This window comes from Bubalus kerabau, chromosome 17 (assembly GCF_029407905.1).
Source record: "Bubalus kerabau isolate K-KA32 ecotype Philippines breed swamp buffalo chromosome 17, PCC_UOA_SB_1v2, whole genome shotgun sequence".
NCBI lineage: Eukaryota > Metazoa > Chordata > Mammalia > Artiodactyla > Bovidae > Bubalus > Bubalus kerabau.
The window spans coordinates 4,086,751-4,108,879 of record NC_073640.1 but is presented as its reverse complement, the minus strand read 5'-3'; the positions used below and the strand labels follow the sequence as shown (position 1 = coordinate 4,108,879).

The following is a 22,129-nucleotide window of genomic DNA, read 5'->3' as shown; positions in this document are numbered from 1 at the left end:
CCAAAATATACATAGAAACAAATGCTAATGAAAACATGACAAGCCCAAACCTATGAGACTCAGTAAAAGCAGTGCTAAGAGGGAAGTTCATAGCAATACAAGCCTACCTCAAGAAATAAGAGAAATACCAAATAAGCAGCCTAACTTTATACCTAAAGCAACTGGAAAAAGAAGAACCAAAAACCTCCAGTTAGTAGAAGGAAAGAAGTCATAAAAATCAGAGCAGAAATAAGTGAAAAATAAGTGAAGGAGACAATAGCAAATATCAACAAAACTAAAAGCTGGTTCTTTGAGAAGATAAACAAAATAAACAAAGTGTTAGCCAGACTCAACAAGAATAAAAGAAAGATGACTCAAATCAAAAAAATGAGAAATGAAAATGGAGAAATTACAGTGGACAGCACAGAAATACAAATCATCCTGAGACTACTATGAGCAACTATACACCAATAAAACAGTGGAAGAAATGGACAAATTCTCAGAAAAGTATTACCTTCCAAAACTGAATCAGGAAGAAATAGAAAATTTGAATAGCACAATCATAAGCATGAAAATAGAAACTGTAATAAAAAATCTTCCAACCAATAAAAGCCCAGGACCAGATAGATGGCCTCACAGGTGAATTTTACCAAAAATTTAGAGAAGAGCTAACACCTATCCTGCTCACTCTTTCAGAAAATTGCAAAGCAAGAAAACTTCCAAATTCATTCTATGAGGCCACCATCACCCTGATACCAAAACCAGACAAAGATGCCTCAAACAGAGAAAACTACAGCCCTTGATAATTCTGTAGTGCCCTTCCTTGTCTCTTTAAAGTCTGTTTTATCTGATATGAGTATTAATACTCCAGCTTACTTTTGGTTTCCGTTTGCATGGACTATCTTTTTCCAGCCCCTCACTTTCAATCTGTGTGTGTCACTAGGTCTGAGGTGGGTCTCTTGTAGACAACACATATATAGGGGTTTTGGTTTTGTCAGTCTGTTTCTTTTGGTTGGAACATGTAGTCCATTTACATTTAGGATAATTATTGATATGTATCTTATTACCACTTACTTTACTGTTTCAGGTTTGTTTTTGTAGGTCTTTTCTTTCTCTTGTGTTTCTTCTCTAGAGGAAGTCCTTTAGCATTTGTTGTAAAGCTCCTTTGTTGGTGTGAATTCTCCTAACTTTTGTTTGTAGAGCTTTTGATTTTTCCTTTAAATCTGAATGAGGTCCTTGCTGGATAGAGTAATCCTGTTTGCAGAGTTTTCTTTTTTTTCCCCTTCATCAATTTAAGTATATCCTGCCTCTTCCTTCTGGGCTGCAGAGTTTCTGTTGAAAGATCAGCTGTTAACCTTATTGGGATCCCCTTGTGTGTTATTCGTTGCTTTCCCCTTGCCACTTTTAATATTTGTTCTTTATGTCTAATTTTTGTTAGATTAATATGTGTCTTGGTATGTTTCTCCTTGGGTTTATCTTATATGGTACTCTCTGGGATTCCTTGATTTGGGTGGTTATTTTCTTTACCATGTTAGTGACGTTTTCAACTATAATCTCCTCAAATATTTTCTCATACTCTTTCTTTTTTTCTTCTTCGTTGACCCATATAATTCTAGTGTGGGTATCCTTATTGTCCCAGAGATCTCTGAGACTATCCTCATTTCTTTTAATTGCTTTTTCTTTTCTTTTTTTGATACTATATCTTTATTTTATTTTTTTATGATATTATACATGTTTTAAGTTATTTCCACCATTCTGTCACTTATCCATTCTTCTGCCTCAAATAGTCTGCTATTGGTTCTCTCTAATGTATTTTTAATCTTAGCTATTATGCTGTTGATTGCTGATTGTTTATTCTTTAATTCTTCTAGGTCCTTGTTAAACATTTCTTGCATCTTCTTGATCTGGACCTCCAGTAAGTAAATAGCTTTGTGCCTCCATTTTTCCCCTAAGATTTTGGATCATCTTTACTATCATTACTCTGAATTCTTTTTCACATAGACATCTTATTTCCCATTTATTTGTTTGATCTTGTGGGTTTTTGCTATGTTTCTTCATCTGAAACATGTTTCTTTGTCTTTTCATTTTGTTTAATCTACTGTGTTTGAAATCTCCTTTCTGCAGACTAGAGTATCATAGTTCCTCTTAATTATGGAGTCTGCCCCCTGTGTATGGGATTGGATCAGTACATTGTGAAGGTTTCCTGGTTGGGGGGGACTTGTGATTTTGCTATGGTGGCTGGAGCTGGATTTTGCCTCCGTGGAGAGCTGTGCCATGCCCAGTAGTGTGTTTTGGGGTATCTATAGGCTTGGTATGGCTTTGGGCAGCCTTTCTGCCATCGGCAGTGTTGTGTCTTTGTTTTGCTAATGATTTGGCATGAGGCATCCAGCACTGGAGCTTTCTGGTCTTTGGGTAGGTCTTTGTCTTGAAATGGAAGTGTTGAAATGGAAGCCTTTGGAAGAGTTTGCATAGACTAATATTCCATGAGGCTGGGATTTCCCTGATGTTACACAGTCCTGGGCTCAGGTCTACCACCTCAAGGTTTCAGGTTCAACCCCTTACTGTGGCATCAAGACTTCACAGGCCTCACATTATAGAAGAAAAAAACCCTGCAGCTGATGGTGCAGGCAACAGTCAATAGCCAAGAGCAACCAAGGAAACTTGCACAATTACAAAGAAAAAGAAAGAAATAAAAAAGAGGGAAAAAAGGAGAAAAACTGGAGTCAAAAAAAGGAGAGAGCAATCAAAACTATACAATTGGAAACAAATGAATATATTTAAAAATAAGAAACTTTGAAAATGGAGAAAGCAGGTACAAAAATAACAATGAAAGGAGTAACAAAGAAAGAACATGAAAACAATAGGCAAAAGGAAAGAAACAGAGTGGAAAATGGGGGGAAAAAGAAAGAAGGAAAAAAAGGGGGAAAAGGGAAAAAAGGAGAAAAATGTTTAAAGAATGTAGTTCCACCTTTGCCTCCCTAGGAGGCCCTCCAGTACTAGACTGTTCTCTGGACCCACTGTAGGGGCAGCTCAGACTCCAATCTGGCCCAACTCCTTCAGGTACTTGCCTCCAGTGTTCATGGTTGCCAGAGCTAGGTCTTTTTCTTTTGTGTGAATACTCACTGTCCTTTTATGTTTTCCGTAGACACAGAGTCTACCTAGTTGATTATGTGGATTTAATCTGCAGCTTGTATGGAAAGGTGGAAATGTTTTCAATCCTCTTCCTTAGCCGCCATGCCCCTGGAGCTCGATTGTGGTTTTATCTCCACCTCTGCATATGGGTGATCCACAGGAGTTTGCTCCTAAGGCTGCCCTGGAGGACTTGGGTCTGCTTCAGTGAGGACCAGGCATGCAGCTGGCACAGCAGCTTGGATCATGGGGACCACAGCAGCGCAAGGTACACAGAGGAGCCAGTGGCCACAGGCTCAGGGGATATGGTGCTCAGTTCAGTTTAGTTGCTCAGTTGTGTCCGACTCTTTGCGACCCCATAGACTGCAGCACGCCAGGCCTCCCTGTCCATCACCAACTCCCAGAGTCCGGCCAAACTCATGTCCATTGAGTCAGTGATGCCATCTAACCATCCCGTCCTCTGTTGTCCCCTTCTCTACCTGCCCTCAATCTTTCCTAGCATCAGGGTCTTTTCCAGTGAGTCAGTTCTTTGCATCAGGTGGCCAAAGTATTGGAGTTTCAGCTTCAACATCAGTCCCTCCAATGAACACCCAGGACTGATCTCCTTTAGGATGGACTGGTTGGATCTCCTTGCAGTCCAAGGGACCCTCAAGAGTCTTCTCCAACACCACAGTTCAAAAGCCTCGGTTCTTTGGTGCTCAGCTTTCTTTATAGTCCAACTCTCACATTCATACATGACTACTGGAAAAACCACAGCCTTGACTAGATGGACTTTGTTGGCAAAGTAGCATCTCTGCTTTTTAATATGCTTTCTAGGTTGGTCATAACTTTCCTTCCAAGGAGTAAGTGTCTTTTAATTTCATGGCTTAAGTCACCATCTGCAGTGATTTTGGAGCCCCCCAAAATAAAGTCAGCCACTGTTTCCCCATCTATTTACCATGAAGTGTGGGAATGGATGCTATGATCTTAGTTTTCTGAATGTTGAGCTTTAAGCCAACTTTTTCAGTCTCCTCTTTCACCTTCATCAAGAGGCTCTTTAGTTCTTCTTCACTTTCTGCCATAAGGGTGGTATCATCTGCATATCTGAGGTTATTGATATTTCTCTCAGGAATCCTGATTCCAGCTTGTGCTTCTTCCAGCCCAGTGTTTCTCATGATGTACTCTGCATATAAGTTAAATAAGCAGGGTGACAATATACAGCCTTGATGTACTCCTTTTCCTATTTGGAACCCGTCTGTTGTTCCATGTCCAGTTCTAACTGTTGCTTCCTGACCTGCATACAAATTTCTCAAGAGGCAGGTCAGGTGGTCTGGTATTCCCATCTCTTTCAGAATTTTCCACAGTTTATTGTGATCCACACAGTCAAGGGCTTTGGCATAGTCAATAAAGCAGAAATAGATGTTTTTCTGGAACTCTCTTGCTTTTTCCATGATCCAGTGGATGTTGGCAATTTGATCTCTGGTTCCCCTGCCTTTTCTAAAACCAGCTTAAACATCTGGAAGTTCACGGTTCATATATTGCTGAAGCCTGGCTTGGAGAATTTTGAGCATTGATATGGTGCTAGTAGGGTTTTTTCCTAGCTTCTGGCAACCCTTCCCCAGTGAAGGCCAGGCATGGTGATAGCACATCTGCTTGATCACAGGGAAGCTGACTGGAGACTCTCTTAGAACATTTTTCTAGCCTCTGGAAGCTCTCATTCAAAGAGATTGCCTGGCTGGTCCTCTTTAGTTTGGTGCAGTAGGCACTCCAACACCCTCCGCCCGCCACCCTCCTCCACCCCCTGGAATCCTTCTCTTTTGCTAGATGCAGCAGTCTCTCCAAGGGCCCTCTTGGCTGGGATCCTTCTCTATTACTTGGCAAGCCAGGTGCTCAAAGGGTCCCCCTAGGTGGGGTGCTTCTCTATTGCTTGGTGCATTAGGCACTCCAAGGCCCACCCTCTCTGGGGGAGCTCTCTATTGATCAGCTGCCAGCGCTGGCATGTGGGAGAGAGAGGCTATAGCGATGACCCCACCTTCCGTGTGGGACTCAGCAGTGTCGCCCAGCTTCCTTGAGTACCCAGATTGCCCCCAAGGGCACTCCTCCCCGTGATCTCCTCTCTCTCATCCCCTCAGGCTGCCTCCCTGCTGACAATAGCAGTCCTCACCCTGGGACTGTTCTCCAATCCCTGCACTTCAGCTCCTAGCCACCGCATGCACTGGAGGACCAGAATCCCTGCGGCATACGTAGGCCTGTGGTATGGATTGTCTGTGTGGTTCTTACTCCCTTCAGACCATCACAGATCAGCTGCTTCACTCTCCAATAGCCTCACATGTCTCCCCTCTGTCCCAAACTACTGCTCCAATGTGGGAATCTCACCCCTACTTCAGTTCCTCCACCTCCCTGTGTGCTGGTCCAGTCCCACTCACTCCCCTCCACTTTTTCCCTTCCTTCCTTCATCCTGCCTGGTTTTTCTTGGATCTATGTATTCCTTTCCTGTGTTCAGGGACTCTTGCCCACTCTCAGCTGTTGCTCCGTGAGATTCTTTGCATCTGAAGATGTATTCTTGATGATCCCTGGAGAGAAGTACTCCTCATCTACCTACTCCTCCTCTATCTTGTTGAATCACCTCCTTATTGTCTTGATTGCTAAAGTTGCAGTGTCTGCATGAGGGTTCTTTGTACATATTCTTTCTTTTATTGACACCTTTCCTCCTTAGTGACTATATTTTCTCATGGATTTAAACACCCACACAATGACAAGTTCCCAACTGTCATTTCCCTTTTAGACTTCTCCTCTGAATTGTAGAATTTTATATCCAGTTGTCTACTCTCCATGTTTATGTAAGTGTGTAACCATCATCTCAAACTCAAGTTGTTCAAAACAGAACTCCTACCTTCCACAATCTTCCCCATTATAGTTGGTACAACTCCATCCTTCCGTTTCCTGAGGTCAAAATTTTCAGTGTCATCCTTGGCTACTTTTTTTGAAAGTATCCCCAATACAGTTTTTTTTTTTTTAGCAAATCTTATCACTATACCTTCAACATTTAATCAAAGTTTCCTAGTTGCCATATCATCTTTAACCTAAATTATTGCATAAGTTTACTAACTGGTTTCCCTGTTTCATCCCTTTCCCTTTGTAGTTAATTACAGAGTGATTATTTTTAAATGAAAGTAATATTATGACCTCCTTCCTGTTGGCTCAGATGGTAAAGCATCTGCCTATAGTGCGGGAGACCTGGGTTCAATCCCTGGGTTGGGAAGATCTCCTGAAGAAGGAAATGACAACCCACTCCAGTATTCTTGCCTGGAAAATCCCATGGACGGAGGAGTCTGTTAGGCTACAATGGTTGCAAAGAGTTGGACACGACCGAGTGACTTCACTTACTTCTGTTCAGCACACCCAGTTGCTTCCCATCCATCACATAAAAGCCAAAGTCTTTATAGCATCTAAGGTCATACACATTCTGCATCTTTGCTTTCATTCTCATCTTACCTACTACTCTCTCCTCTCTGCCATGACACAACAGTCTTCTTAAAGATTCTGGGCACATTCATGCCTCAGGGCCTTTACACTGGCTTTTTACTATGCCTGGATTGTTTTCCTTTTGGATATCTGTGACTCACTCATCTTCACATCTTTTTAAGAACTTTACTGTAGCATTGTGGCTTTCCTCATGTTTACTTTACTTTAATCTCACCTTTCCCTCATTCTCTGCCTTGTTTTTCTCAAAGTAGTTACCATCATATGATGTCTGGTATATTACATATTAATTTTCTACTTATTGTCTGTATTCACTGACTGAACTATGTTTCATAAGGACAGATTTTTTTGTGTGCTTTTTTTTCATTACTCTAACACTGCATAGATAAGCACTCAGCACAGAGAAATAACTAAAGGCGTATTTATTGAATGAGTTAATAACAAATGAGGATATAAAGTACCTAGATTCTTAGTTGGTGGTTAGGTACTTAAACAGGTGGTTCTTTAAGTACCATGATTTATCAGAAAGTAGAGGATCCAAAAAAGCTGAACTCAAACCAAGGGGTTGAGCATCTTCCTCCTTAGTTTTTCTCCATTTTCTTTGTACATTTCCCAGTATGTGCAAATCACTGCACTTGTTATAACACTTCTATCTCCTCTAGATAGTGACTGTAGATTAATTGCATTTTCTTAGAACGTTTATAAGAAGCAACTGTTATGTTTACTTGTCTGTTATTCATTTCTCTTTACTGAGATAACAGTACCATGACTGTTTCTCAGGGGATTGTCCTTCCTTCAAGTTCAGCCTATGAAGTTTGGATGCATCTGAGATCTTCTTCACCCAAGCTCCATGGACTAATCCTGAGCAATCAGAATCTGCTCCCCCCCAACTTCTGGCTCCTGCTCCAAATGGCTATGGATTTGGGGATGGATGGTTTTTCGTAATTCAACAAGATCAAGTCAGAGCAAGCAAATTCTGGGATATTTGCTATAAGCACAGGGTAAGAGAAAATTTTTCTTCTTAGATTGCACTAAGGCTAATGTAGACATGACCTGTAGAAATCTACCATGTAGAAACAGGCTATCTGAGAATGAGGCCAACACAGGAAAGCAGAGTGGAGAGATGCAGACTGATTTCTGATGATAATGCTTGATCTCCTGGATCTGGCTTCCTTGAACCCTATACCCAATGATTCATTTATACGACCCAGTAAATTCCCTTTTATGGCTACACTGATTTGAGTGGGGTTGTGTCACTTACAATCAAAAGAATTCTGAGGCCATATTTAGTAATTTTGCCATGTATAAACTAGTTTTTTATGTTCGCATCATCCTCAGCTTCCATGGAATTTTGTTGGAGCCATTTTTGCAACTCCAATACCACTTGCAGTGATCTAGCTAGGAGGTGCTTAATAAATACCTGGATGGATGGATGAATAAGGAAAATTTTACTGGTTCAAATTGTTTATTTTTAAATAAGGGCTTCCGTTTGATCCTATGAAGCATAGTTATCTTTGCTCAGAAATTGCATGCCTTGTATTTATAAATGTGATACATTTGAAGGAAAATATCAATTTTATTTAGTGCAATTTTTAAAAACCACTCTTGAAAATGAGTTTCTGGATATCTTCTGGAACTAATATATCAAAGATAAAAATTCTTTATGCATAGGTAGCCTATGATAAGATAGTAGAGATTTGGAATTCTGGTTGACTTCTTAAGAAAGGATATGAATCTCCAAGGATGGTTAATGACAACCAATGAGGGGCAGCTAGCTGTGCATTTGGTTGGTTTGCAGTATGTGGCTTTGGTTCTAACAACTCCCAGAGGTTGCACAGTAATTGGATAACTAATCTACACATTGGATTGGTTGGGTTTGAATTAAAGACTATTACTTTTTTAGTTTCCTCATATTGAGAGTGCTGTAATGGTTCCCAGATCTTTCCTTCATAATTTTTTTGTGAGTGTACAATTATGATAAAATGTCTTTGAGCTATTGCTTGAATGCAATTATTTTATGTTTTTGAATATTAATATAGAATTTTAGCTATCTTATTCAAAGACCATATTTATTCTACAGACTCTATTCTTTGTTTTAATGTTAAATTAATGTTAAATTAATTCCCAAATACCATGAAAAACCTTATGATAGCTTCGTGAGTGATAAACTTACTCTAAAGCTGTTCATTTTATCTTAGAAGATCTTTATTCAAATACATTTGCCATCAGAAAAACATGAACAAGATTCTTCTCATGGCAAGGCCTGTTTTGCTTCCACAAAGAAGAGTTTCTTTGTTTCCTTGGCCTGACAATATCTGGTGTGATTGGAGAAGGTTTTAGCGAAGTCCAAAGTTGTGACAGAATGTTCTGACCATTATCTTCTCCATTGGAGATATGATGAGGTTGCAAGAAGCCGAGCTCTCTTGAAGATGATGAACTCTTTCCTTCAGAGGCATTTGCCTGCTTATGACTCCCACTTTCTCAGACTCTAAGTCATATCTTTGACCATTTAGTGAGAAGGAGGAGAAATACCAGTCTTCTTCCCAAAGGCTGAACTGTGACAGGAAGTATGACCAAGTTGGCCAGGGCTGCTATCCCACCACTGCAGGGCCTGGACAGGTGAAGGTGGTGAGACAAGCCAGTACTGGTGGCAAGGGACTGCAGACCATGCCCAGAGGGACACTGCAGCCAGCTCCGTGTGTTTCCAGAACTTTTGAATATTTATGAGATGCCAAGTTTGAGCTTTTATATGCAGCTACCTGAGTTGAAAATATTGGCAATGAATTCAATGTTATATAAAACCTAGGGCAACACTTGTGCACCCCCTTCCCCGCCTTTGTCCTGTCCTTCTCTGCTTCCTTCCTCTTTATGCTGGGGCGTGGGGAGGTGTTTCTGAGATCTGGCACTGAGAATCCCTGAGTATCCTGGTCTCCTCACCCTTTGCAGGCCTTCTGGGTGAGATTGGCCATCACTTAGCTTCCTCATCTAAGTATATTCTCCAAGAACCTTTAAATCCTGAAGTAATCAAGGGGTAATTATAACTATCATGATATCACCTCCAAGGACTGGGGTGAAAAGTAATGAAGTGCTTCTCACATGTTCTCAAGCACTTTTAAAAGTTGCTAATTTTTCAGAAAATGTTATTTATCCTCTACCAGGTGGAAATTAGAGAACTTATGGGGCAAGTTTCTCAAAGAGTGGCAAGCCAGCCAACGGCATCAGAATCACTGGTGTGTGTGGGTGGGCGGGTGGGGGGGGTTTCTTGTTAAAATGTGTGTTCCCAGCTCCACCCACTCATATGAAATGAGCTCTTGAGAGAGTGGGAGTTGGGACTTTGTGTTTTTAACAAGTACATCCCCTATATCTAGGTGATGCTAGTGTTGTTAAAGTTGAGAAGGATTTGAGTTGAGTCTTCAGAGGTACGCAAATGGGGGTGGCTGTGAAAAAAAATCTTTCAGTTAAAGGGAACATCTAACTCAGCTCCTCTGAGCCTGCAAAAATAGTTTATTAAGGCTTTGGAATTGGTAATATAGAATGAAAGAATATGTCTAGAGATTTTGAATGACGAGTAGAGGTAAACACATAGACATATGCCACATAGACAGCTGTGTTCAGATCCAGGCGTGAGGTCAGAGAAAACTTATTTTATCTCTTTGAGTCTTATTTTCCCCATTATAGCTCAGAGATAGAAGATAAGGTGTTCAGCTCTCCTATAGAAGCCTCATGGGATCAGGGTACTCACAACTGTCAAGAGAAATGGACCATGGATGTAGGTAATACTAGTGGATCTGTCTGGAGTCAGTGGATCTGCCTGGAGTCAAATAGATAAGAAGCAAATACATTTCTGCCACCAAAAGAATCATGACCGTGGACAAACAGAGACTGAGGCTATCTGAGACTTTAGACAACCCGTAAGCCTCATCTGGTCAGGAGGCTAGCTGAGAAAATGGAGCCATGCTCCCAAGAAGAGCATGTTTCCCACTGTCATCCATAGAGGTGGCCAAGAAGAAGAGTGGCCTGAGAAGACCTCCCATGGTACAAATCTACAGGCAGTAAATGGGGTCCTCAGGCCTTCTGAGAAGTGGTATCGGTACCCACCCCGCTTCCGTCCCTGTCTTCAGCTAGATGTTTATGTGGTTTCCAGCCCTGTTCCACAGCTGCATGTTGGGTGTGGGGGTAAGAAAGGCTGCTTCTGCCTCACAGAGATGGACCTGAGTCTGTGAGGGGGTAGCTGTCTTCCTTGGGTAAGCGCTGTGCGCTCCCCTCGTGGAGGGAGATAGTATTCATCAATACTACATTAGTATTGGTGAATATTTGTTTCTCCCTTCCTGGGGCTGGGGGTGGATTATTCTTCCCCACTCCAAGGAGATTAGTCTTTGGTCAGTGACGGTGAATGAATGACTCTTGTTATTTCAGAACAGAAGCTTTAAGCACCGACCACACTGAGCATGTCTCTTCTCTCTGCTGGCACAAGTCTCAACTGGCAAAGCCCCAGCGAGGGCCTGCCCTAGCCAGGCAGAGAAAGATGGCTATACTCACAGCTGCCTCCTCTGACCAGCGAGGGGACTGGAACACAAACTTTAGTTATTCTAAGCTAGGTTAGCAGCCTTTCTGTAAAGAGCCAGAGAGGAAATATTTCCATTTGTGGGTCATGTAGCCTCTGTCACAACTAACTACTCAGCTCTGCACCTGTGTCAGGAAAGCAGCCACAGACAATACCTCAATGAATGGGCATGACTCTGTTCCAATATGACTTTATTTGCAAACACAGGCAGTGGGCTGGGTTTGGCCTTCGGCAGAAACTGAGGTTTGGGATCTTTTGTCCTAGCTGGCTGGACCTCAAACTTTAACATGTGTCAGAATCATCTGGAGAGTCTGTTAGGCCTGGGCTGGGGAGTATGGGGTGAGAATACATTTCTAACATATTCCTAGGTGATGCTGATGAGATCAGCTCCATCATTTTCCTATTAATATCTTGGTCTCTCTTGACTGACATATAATCTGTAAAATGGGGATAATATCAGAACTTCATAGCAGTCTTGTCCTAACTAAATGACATAATATTCTGACGTGATTAGGACAGGCCCTGCACTTTGTATCAAAAAGTCTCGGCAAACATTAGGCACTGCTGTGGTGTTAGTCATTGTGCTCATATGCACAGACCTATACACACACACACGCACAAACCGCATAATGCCTTCGCTTTCTGAGGATATAGCATGGTAACTTACAAGTGGACCATTTGCTTCCCAGGTGAGTCCTCACTTCATTGAAGACTCCACCACAGGATTTACCTGAGCATATTACTGTGGTGTGTTTACAGTGGGGCTTCAATGTCAAGCTGGCTTCCAGCTAGAATGGTCATTACTCAGGACAGGTGCACCTTTACCGTCTCACTGAAAAGATGGCCTTCAGCTCGCTGGCTGGAGGCACACCATGGTATGGCCTGAGAAGAATTAATCTTTCCTTCTGCTTCAGCTGGCTGAATCCATGCCTGGGTCTCCCAGAAATGCTTCCATACCCAGTTCTCTTGGAGTACCAGGCTTGTTGGCCACAGAGGACCTGACCGATCTAGCCCTAAACTGAGGCTGGTTGTTGTAAGGCTTTTAGAAAGAGAAGCCAGGAGTTGATCTTACCTCTAGAAGGGAGGAGAAGGGAGAAGCCAATTCCCTGAGCAGCCCGTCTGGGAGGGCTCCTCTCGAGCAGGAATGAGAAAAAGTGGCATCTCCATGACTTATATCAAATTAATAGGGGACACATTCTCCCTTGTGTTTCCTTTTGAGAGTCTTCTATCTGTTGGGCAATTTATGTCAGTGATTTTTACATCATTGTCAAAGAAATGAGCCATATTAGACTGGAATGCCTTATTTAGTTTCTTTGTTTATAGGTCAGTGTGGATAATCCACTCTTTAGAAGCAAAGTCAGAAGTACAGGCTAGAAACTGGCAAATGCGATCCCAGCTCCCAGTGGCACTGTGTCATTTGCAAACCCCGTGGCTTCCAATCCATGTCTGCTCTGAATGGAATGAGAACCGGGAAAGCTTAGGAAAGGCCACTTGCTCAACCACCAGTGGCTTATGCTTCCCATTGTTTCTGAAACTTGGAGTTAGGAAAGGACATGAGAGGCATGCTGGACAGTTCTCTTAAACCTGCCCATCCCAGGTGCCCAGGAGCCAGGCTTCTCTACACACTGACTCTGGTTTGCTTAAGGGTCCCCTAGTGAGGACCATGTGGCTTATGGGGTAAAGAACCAGCATCTCCTACTTGTCCGCTCCTGTGCTCCGTGCCATTTTAGCTCCACAACCTCACTAGCACTGTTACCCCTAATTAGCTGTCTCTTTTATGTTTATTTGTTCTCCAATACACTCAATCACGTTCATTTTTTTTTTTTTTTTAAAGCCAAGCTATAATCTGGTCACTTTTCTGCTCAAAAATCTTTGTTACTTCCCTACAGCTTATGAAACAAAGTCCAGACTTTTTGGCCTGACTTTCAAGTTCAAATTTCCCAAACAGGCTTCACAGTAACTTTTCTGCCTTTTTATCTCCCTCTTCTCAAAATGTTCACTGAAGCAGACACTGTGCACTTTGCAAATCCTTTCATCCTTAACCCCTTAGCATGCACTAGACTAAGGGCTTACTGCCAGCCCTGGGCTTTGCTGCCCGAGGGCTTTCTCTGGTTTCTGGAGTCCACTTTACTGCTTGCACCAAGTATCAGAAAATTAACAACTCACTGCTCCTTCCTAAGACCCCATCAGCAGCCCTTCAGCAGGGAAGTTGGGATATAAACAGCCAGCTTCTTTAAATTTGCAGTTGGATGGCTCTTCAGGGCATGTCCTCTGCTGGCTTCCATCGTTCTTTGTGATTTCAGCTTGAGTTGCCTCAGAGGTCCCTAAGTTGGTCTTGGAGAGGCAGCAGTGAGCTTGAAGCAAGATCTTAATTCCCTGCAGGAATTGAACCTGGGTAGTCTGGAAAATCCCATGGATGGAGGAGCCTGGTAGGCTGCAGTCCATGGGGTCACGAAGAGTCGGACATGACTGAGCGACTTCACTTTCACGTTTCACTTTAATGCATTGGAGAAGGAAATGGCAACCCACTCCAGTGTTCTTGCCTGGAGAATCCCAGGGACGGCGGAGCCTGGTGGGCTGCCGTCTATGGGGTCGCACAGAGTCAGACACGACTGATGTGACTTAGCAGCACTAGCAGACCAGCAAGGGCTAGAGACTAGAAGCAAATTTTCCCTGTATCTTGCCTCCATTGAAAAATGATTTTCTCAAGGAGGCAAAAACTGTAAAAACAGTGCGAAGTTTATTATTAGAGACATAGCACAACAAGTGGGGGAGCAGAGAAACAGTTTCTTCAGTTAAGACAAGAAACAAGGCAGTGCACACCCAGAGAAAAAGGGTGTAGGCATCCTCCCTGATGAGGAGCAGCACAGTGGAGAGGCAGTTAAATCGTTTATATAGGGCAGTTCTTCCTGTCTTTGCTTACCTTTGGCTAATTATCCGATTTTTTTCCCCACACCTGACCTGCCCCAGGACCCTCCCCAACATATGTGAGCAACTTTGGATTCCAGCCCAGAGGCCTAACTGGGGGCCTTGGCTCACCTATTCTGGAGTGGTACTCCCTCCTTTTTGACTCCAAAGGAGCCTTTTCATGAATGTGCAATGTCTTCCTTGTCCCAAGAATGAGAAATATGTGACCTCTTGATCTTTGACTCAAAAAGGGTTTGCCTCCTCTATGTTTCTGCCATAAATGTTGTATTTGATGTTCGGTTGCTAAATTGTGTTCAACTCTTTGTGACCCCATGGACTGCAGCACGCCATGCTTCCCTGTCCTTCACTATCTCCTGGAGTTTGCTCAAACTCATGTCCATTGAGTGAAAATGCCCAAAGTCTGGCTATTTACCCTGCTCTTGTTTTTTTTTCCTATCTTGAAGTGCAAATGGGCTTCCCTGGTGGCTCAGCTGGTAAAGAATCTGCCTCAGTGTGGGAGACCTGGGTTGGGAAGATCCCCTGGAGGAGGGCATGGCAACCCACTGCAGTATTCTTGCCTGGAGAATCCCATGGACAAAGAAGCCTGGTGGGCTACAGTCCATGGGGTTGCAAAGAGTCAGACAAGTGGGAGGCTAGTTGTAAATATCTAGCCTAGAGCCCACCTGCCTCCTTCCTCAGGAAATGTAGACAGGAGGCTTGTTGTAAATGCCTGGCCTGGACCCCATGTACCTCCCACCTCAGGCTGACACCATGCCCTGTGCTGACTGTCTTCCCATCTCTGCCTCCCTTCCCCACTCCTCCAGAAGTGCTTCCTGGAATCCTACCCCTAAACCTACTTGTGCTTCATCCTTGTCTTCATAGTTGGCTTCTGGAAGAATCAAAGCTAAAGTGTTGCCTGTGTTGGTTGCCTAGGATGATTGTGACAAAGGACCACATACTAAGTGATGTAAAACAACAGAAATTTGTTCTCCATAATTCAGGAGGCTTCTTGTTGTTTTTCAGTTGCTCAGTCATGTTCAACTCTTTGTGACCCCATGGACTGCAGCATGCCAGGCTTCTCTGTCCTTCACCATCTCCTGGAGCTTGCTCAAACTCATGTCCATCGAGTCAGTGATGACATCCAACCATCTCATCCTCTGTCATCCGCTTCTCCTCCTGCCTTCAATTTTTCCCAGCATCAGGGTCTTTTCTAATGAGTCAGCTATTTGCATCAGGTGGCCAAAGTATTGGAGCTTCAGTCCTTCTAATAAATATTCAGGATTGATTTTCTTTAGGATTGACTGGCTTGATCTCCTTGCAGTCCAAGAGACTTTCAAGAGTCTTCTTGAAACCACAGTACAAAAGCATCAGTTCTTCAGTGTGTGGTCTTCTTTATGGTCCAACTCTCACATTCATACATGACTACTGGAAAAATCAAAGCTTTGACTATATGGATCTTTGTTGGCAAAATCATATCTCTGCTTTTTAATATGCTGTCTAGGTTTGTCATAGTTTTTTTTTCCAACTCCTAGGAGCAAGCATCTTTTAATTTCATGGCTGCAGTCACCATCTGCAGTGATTTTGGAGCTCAAGAAAATAAAGTCTGTCACTGTTTCCATGGTTTCCCCATCTATTTGCCATAAAGTGAAGGGACCAGATGCTATATTCTTAGTTTTCTGAATGTTGAGTTTTAAGCCAGCTTCTGGAGGCTAGATGTCTGAATTAAGATGCTGGCAGACCATGCTCTCTGATGGCTCTGAGGAAACTCCTTCTAGCTTCTGGTGTTTGCTGTCAATCCTTGGTGTTCCTTGGTCTACAGACACATCACTCTGGTCACATGACATCTTCTCCCTGTGAATTCACAGTGTCTTCCTTCTGCTCATGTTTGTCTTCGCCCAAATGTCCCTTTTTAATAAGGAACCCAGTCATTTTGGTTGAAGGCCCCTCAATGACCTCATTTTCACTCGATTACCTCTGTAAAGAGAGTTTTACGAGAAAGGATCATGTTCTACGCTATTGGGGTTAGGACGTTAGCACATATTTCCAGGAGACAAGTCAACCTGTCTTCTCCTCCTTGCTCTTCAGAGGCTGACATTTGCTTCTGCTGCTTCCTCACCCCATTACCCCTCAATTCCAACTGTAAGAGTCTCTTCCACCCTTGGCCTTTGCACTTTGGGAGCGCCTCTTGATGGACTCCGTCCCTGCCTGCCTGGAGTTATGGTGCTTATGAGTCCAAGCAGGGGTGTCGCAGGAAGATAGCTGGGCCCAGTCTGCTTTCCTGCCTCAGGAAATCTAATTAAATAAGTACAATTTAATCTCCCTTGGATTTTGAACTCGAGCAGCACCTGGGGAGCACAGCTCTCACCACTCAGGTGACAGATGCAGAAACGATGGCTGACTGAGATGTGTCTGTTGGGGTGGGCGGACTCCAGGAGTGGCATTCCAGACTTGCATCCCTGCATCATTTTCTGTCAACTGTTATTTTCTTCTCAGTGCCAAATTCTGAGAAAAATAATCCTGGTGACCTGAAGTTAACAGGGCCTTGAAGGACTAGACGTATGGAGACAGTCTGATAGCAAATCCGGAGAGCAGATAGTTCTATTTGGGCGAGTAAGCCTTATAATTCTTTGCTCAATTTTTAACCAAATCTAACTGGCCCACATTTCCTGGAGGCTCATTCCTGTGCTGTTTGCAGGACTTGGGGAGACAAAGGGGGAGGCTAACTTGGTTCAGTCCAACACTGTACTGTAGCCCCAGAACAAATTCCTGATAGCAACTGAGCAAGAAAAAAATCAAACCAGTGAATCCTTAAGAGATTTGACTTAAAGTTTAGCTATTTCCCACTTCCTCAGAGAATGCTTGCAGGGTTCTGGCTGTAGACAAGAGTCCTAGGCTGCATTCAGATCACTCACATTGGGGTGACTCTTACCTAGGAGTCACCCACCTTAGCATGGAGGGCTGACTTCACTGATGGCTTGTGTGCCAGATGCAATCATTTTCAATCCTGCAAGGACCTTATGGGAAAGACATTACTGTTCCATTCTAGCTTGAGGAATCTAAGAGCCAGAGACATTAGGCAGGCACTCCATATCCTACAGAGACCCAGAGCAGCCTGCTGGCTCCTAACTTCAGGCTGGATGTGTTTGCTTCCCCCACAAGAGCAGTTGTCCACCAAGAAGAGTGCTGGACCCAAGTGTGAGACGTGGATCTGAATTCATGAGTGAAGAGCTCAACAGACAGCCAGTCTCAGAGCCCACGGCTCTCAGTGGAGAGCACAGGGACTCAAGAAGGAGTGCTAAGGTTGGTAAGGTGGAAACTTCCACCAGTGTTGTTTCACCTTCTCTGTGAATCTCCTTCTATAGCCTGGTGCTTGGCCTTAGATAAAAGTTTACTCTCTAGCAAAGGAAACCAAATTTGATTTATAAGCCATAGTCCAGATATATAAGAAGAACTTCCAAAAAAATCTGCCCAATAAATCCCAGCCATCCCAGGGGTTTTTATCATTTTTATGTATATGGAGAAAAAGGAGACAGAAATCTAAGCCTTTTTATTCTGTGTTTATTGGAAAGAGCTTTTGAACTACAAGTGCTTGGGGCCCCTGGGCCCTGAAGGAAACAGTACTGGATCTGAGCCACAATTGGGAACTTCCTTCAGATTCTCCCACCTCCAGGCTTTGGCTCCCAATTTGCACAAACCCTTCTTTGCTCTCTTCCTAATTCACCCTTTGAAGCCCAGGTTAGATGCCTTGCCTGTGTTGCTCACAGGGCTTTGGAGCTCAAACTCCACCGTGGGTTGGCCTCCTGTGCCCTCCTCCTTCCCTGCCCACACTCCCTCTGGTGCTCACCCCACTGGTTCCACGTGGATCTGTGGGTACAGAGCACTCAGCAGCGAGTCTTCTGTGTGTTCTGGGAGGGAGCAAGCCTAGCTCCAGCTCATCCAGGAGGCTTGGCACTGGAAGGGATTCCAGCTCGGCCTACTGGACAAGGTGCCAATCACCAGAGAGGTAGAGGAGAATGGCATTGCTCTAGGGCTTGCCTGGGAGAGAGGTAGTTCTGTGGCAATAAACAAAGCCAGTGAGAGGAGGCCAAAGCACTTTATTCAGAGTTTGCTTTAACAAGGGAGGCAGCCATTGTACAAGCGTTCTAGCAGTGACTTAAAGGGGTGGGAAATTTTTATAGTAGGAAGAAGGGAAGGCCCTGTTGGCACAGGGAGGCTGTAAGTGGCCTGCTGCTGCTGCTGCTAAGTCGCTTCAGTCATGTCCGACTCTGTGCGACCCCATAGACGGCAGCCCACCAGGCTCCCCCGTCCCTGGGATTCTCCAGGCAAGAACACTGGAGTGGGTTGCCATTTCCTTCTCCAATGCATGAAAGTGAAAAGTGAAAGTGAAGTCGCTCAGTCATGTTCAACTTTTCGTGACCTCATGGACTGCAGCCTACCAGGCTCCTCCGTCCATGGGATTTTCCAGGCAAGAGTACTGGAGTGGGGTGCCATGGAACTAGAGGCAATTGTATGTGATTGGTTAGTGGTGCATGTTTGGCTTTTTCTAGTTGGTCTTAAATTGGAAGCTAAGACAAAAATTAGAGAAGCTGTCAGTTATGAACCAAGTTCTGGTTAGTTTGGGCCAATTGTTACAGGGGTGATTGGCTTCCTGGACTGGTTGCTAGAAATAGTGGTCTGACTAGAAGTCTGACTCGTAGGTAATGGGCTGGCTTCCTGGATGAGTTACTATAAATGACGTGTTTGTTTTCTGGGCTGCTTGCTGCAGATTATGGGTCAGAGTTCTATTTTTGCACATGATGTAGTGATCGTCCATTTGCATGTTCAGTCTCTCAGATCAATATTCACCCAGGACCTACTTTATGCTAGGGCACAAGGATGGGCTGATGAGACGCTGCCTGTCAGGATCCTGATCCCAGCCTGTGGGCTCTCAAGCAGATCACAGAGGCCCCAGGGCAATAGGGTGAGACTCATGGGCAGTGTGGAGAATGAATGACCTGGGACCCAGGATGCCAGCTTCTGTTGGCTTGGGGTGGGAGGAAAGCGGGAGACATGGTGCCAAGGAGGGGGGTTCCACAGGCCCCTCCCCACAATCCCAACTCCACTCACTTCCGGTTCCTTGTCAGTCTGTGGGGAGGGCACAAAAGCGGGTGCTGCTCTCCCATGGCTGGTCTTCATTTTAGGACAGTGTTGTAGGACAGGGTTCCCAGGAGAGGACGGGGAAGGGCTTCTCATGCAGTTCAAACAGCTGTCACCCACACCCCCGCCCCCAACCCTTTTTTCTCTGAGTGGATCCCCACTGCTTCTGTCTGCCCAGCATCCAGCCCCCGATATAGAAACTGGACTTCATTTTAAAATTTTGCTCTGTGCAGAGTGAGAGAGGCTACTGGCCTTTCTAGATTCATGAGAGGGTTTGGAATGAAGACTTGGCTCAGCAGCGCTTTACACTCCTTGGGAGGCAGCATGTGACTCAAGGCCCTCCAACCAGAACTACTGGGCAAGGTCACCCATGGTTATCAGTACCACTAAGCTTGCAGGATATAAACCATGTACTGCCACAGTCAAAAGAGGAAATTGTGCTTGGAAATGAGTCAACACGTAGAAAAACAGAATCAAGAGATAGCAACAGTAAAACTGGATTGAGCTTTGTCTGAAAGTCCTGGTCCTGGACTTTTAAATTTAGTTAAGTTTTAGTTCTTTTTAGTTTAAAGCATTTTGAGTTGATTTTCTATAGTTTTCCACCATAAGAGTTGTGATTAACTTGTCCTCCTTTGGGGAAACAACAGCACAGCGTTTACCCCTCATCTCATCTGGGGTGTGTACCTCAGACTCTATTAGTGCCTCTCTTATTCTTTTCTCTCTCTTTCTGCAATACTTGCTGGTGGGCAATGAGTTCCCACATGTTAGGGAAAGGGTGCAGAGATTAAATTCATCTGGGAAATGGTTTAATTAAATAAACTAGATTTTCATCCCACTCAATCTAAGAGTTTTATCAATATTGATAAGTGGGGACTTCCCTGGCAGCCCAGTGGTTAAGACTCTGCTCTTCCAATGCAGGGGGCACAGGTTCAATCCCTGGTCCGGGAACTAAGATCTCGCATGCTGTGCATAGCTTAGCCTAAGACATAACATAAATAAAGATTAAAAGTTTCTAAAAAAATCTATATGTAAACCCAACTATGTGATGAAATTCAGATGAAATGACCATTAGCAATCCCAAATGGTGAAAGCTGACCTTTCCCCTGTGCAGGTACTGTTTTAAACACTTCCATCTGTTATTCTTAAGCCCAACAGCACTGAGGGACAGAGGTCCCCTTCCTCTTCTTGCTGGAGTTTAACAACTTGTGCTTAGTGATACATGGATCCAGGCTGGGTGAGTCTCAGCTCCTAACCGCCAGTTAGGGGCCTGGCGTGCATGGTGTTCTCTTTGTCCCCTTTCCCTTCCCATTCAGGTGGACAGCAGCTGCCTGAGCTCCTCAACTTCCCCACCCCCCTCCCTGCTGTCAACCACTGGGACCTGGGCCTTGATGGGAGGGGACAGGTGCAGAGCAGTGGGGTTTAGGGGCAGGAGAGCAGAAGAGCATATGACATGAGCTCAGAGGGAGAGAGTCTGTGCAGGGGAGAGAGGCTTTCTCTAGGGGATATCAGAACTGTGGGAGATTGGGGAAGAGATGGGTCATGTCAGCGTGTGTGTGTGTGTGTGTGTGTTATGGATTGAAATTCATTTCATATGATTTTTGGGGAAGGACATTAAAGACTTTATTATTAGTAGTAGTCATTTAAAAAATTATTTATTTTACTTGGAGGCTAATTACTTTACAATATTGACGTGGTTTTTGCCACACATTGACATGAGTCAGCCATGGGTGTACATGTGTCCCCCATCCTGATCCCCACTCCCACCTCCCTCCCCATCCCATCCCTCAGGGTTGTCCCAGGCCACGGCCCTGAGTGCCCTGTCTCATGGATCAAACCTGGACTGGTGATCTAACCAAGACTGCGTGTGTCTATATAAAGATTGGACCACAGCGTTGGGAAGATATAGGGTCTGATTATCTATTCTTCCATTTCTCTATCCATCCAGTTTTATAGCCTCAGTAAGTTAGTGTGAGTATTCACCCAGCAAGCCGCAGAGAGCACTGCCAGGGGGATAAGCATGGGGAGATAGTTAAGAGGCCCACATGTGGAGCCAGAGGGTCAAGTTAGGCTATTTGGAGCTTTGGTGGGAGTGAGAGGTGGACAGACTGCTTGAGGGTCCACTGTGGCTCGGGTGGGGGTCAGCTTTAGCAGCTTCAGGAGGGCTAAGGCTCCCTCTTGGCTTTTGGCTCTTTTGCTCCCATCAGAGGTTAGGATCTACCCAGCACGCATGCTGTTCAATGCTTTGAGGCCACCTTGGCTCCAGGTGTAAGTGAATATCAGTCATTTCTGTAGACTGTGCTGGCAGGCAGTGTTTCCTGCTTTTGAGGACAATGTTCTGTGCTCTCGTGGAGCGATTATGCTAGTGGATGAAGGGCTCTTCTGATGGATAATGCCAACTCTGCAGTCCAAGCCAAGTGTCACTTGGCACTCTTGTCTCCTGGATGTGAAAGGAAATGGTTCCACACTGATGGTTAGGAAAACAATGGTGTCCAAATGGGTCTGATTGCAAAGGTTGGCAGTGTTTTCAGCAGAGTCCAGGCTCCTGGATGTCCCAAGTATGATAGGTTCAAGGCAGTGGCAGTTACAGTCTTCAGGGCACAGGTGTTCAGTGAACGCTTGCTGACTTGAACCAAAGGGGAGTTTTGTGGTTTAGCTCCCTAAAATGACATTTAAATGACAGCAGCCTCCAAAGCAAAGCAGTAGAAGCTGAGATCATGAGCCAGGGCCCCACACAGACATTGTTTGAAATTGATGGCATATGTGTTGCTGCCACTGGGAGCTAGAGCTAAGAGGGATCTAGAGAGTACCTGTCTGGCTCCGCACCTCCACTTTCTTATCTGTAAAGTGGGATGGTGGGAGTACCTTTAAGAAGCCAGGGAAGTGAGGCAATGTGCTCAGAATGTGCATGGTGTCTAGAAGCACGCAGGCTGTGACTCTGGGTTTCCTCTTCCA

The 22,129-nt window shown here is 44.3% G+C and overlaps 1 long non-coding RNA gene across 1 annotated transcript in view; it reads left to right on the top strand.

Moving 5' to 3' along the window:
- The window catches only part of LOC129630784 (uncharacterized), a 62,977-nt gene extending 54,271 nt beyond the window's left edge, over positions 1–8,706 (top strand). Inside the window, exons 5-7 of the long non-coding RNA XR_008703750.1 lie at positions 1,851–1,894; positions 3,209–3,376; positions 7,351–8,706. This is a non-coding gene — a long non-coding RNA (uncharacterized LOC129630784). The remainder of the gene's footprint in view (positions 1–1,850; positions 1,895–3,208; positions 3,377–7,350) is intronic.
- The last annotated feature ends 13,423 nt before the right edge of the window (positions 8,707–22,129 follow it).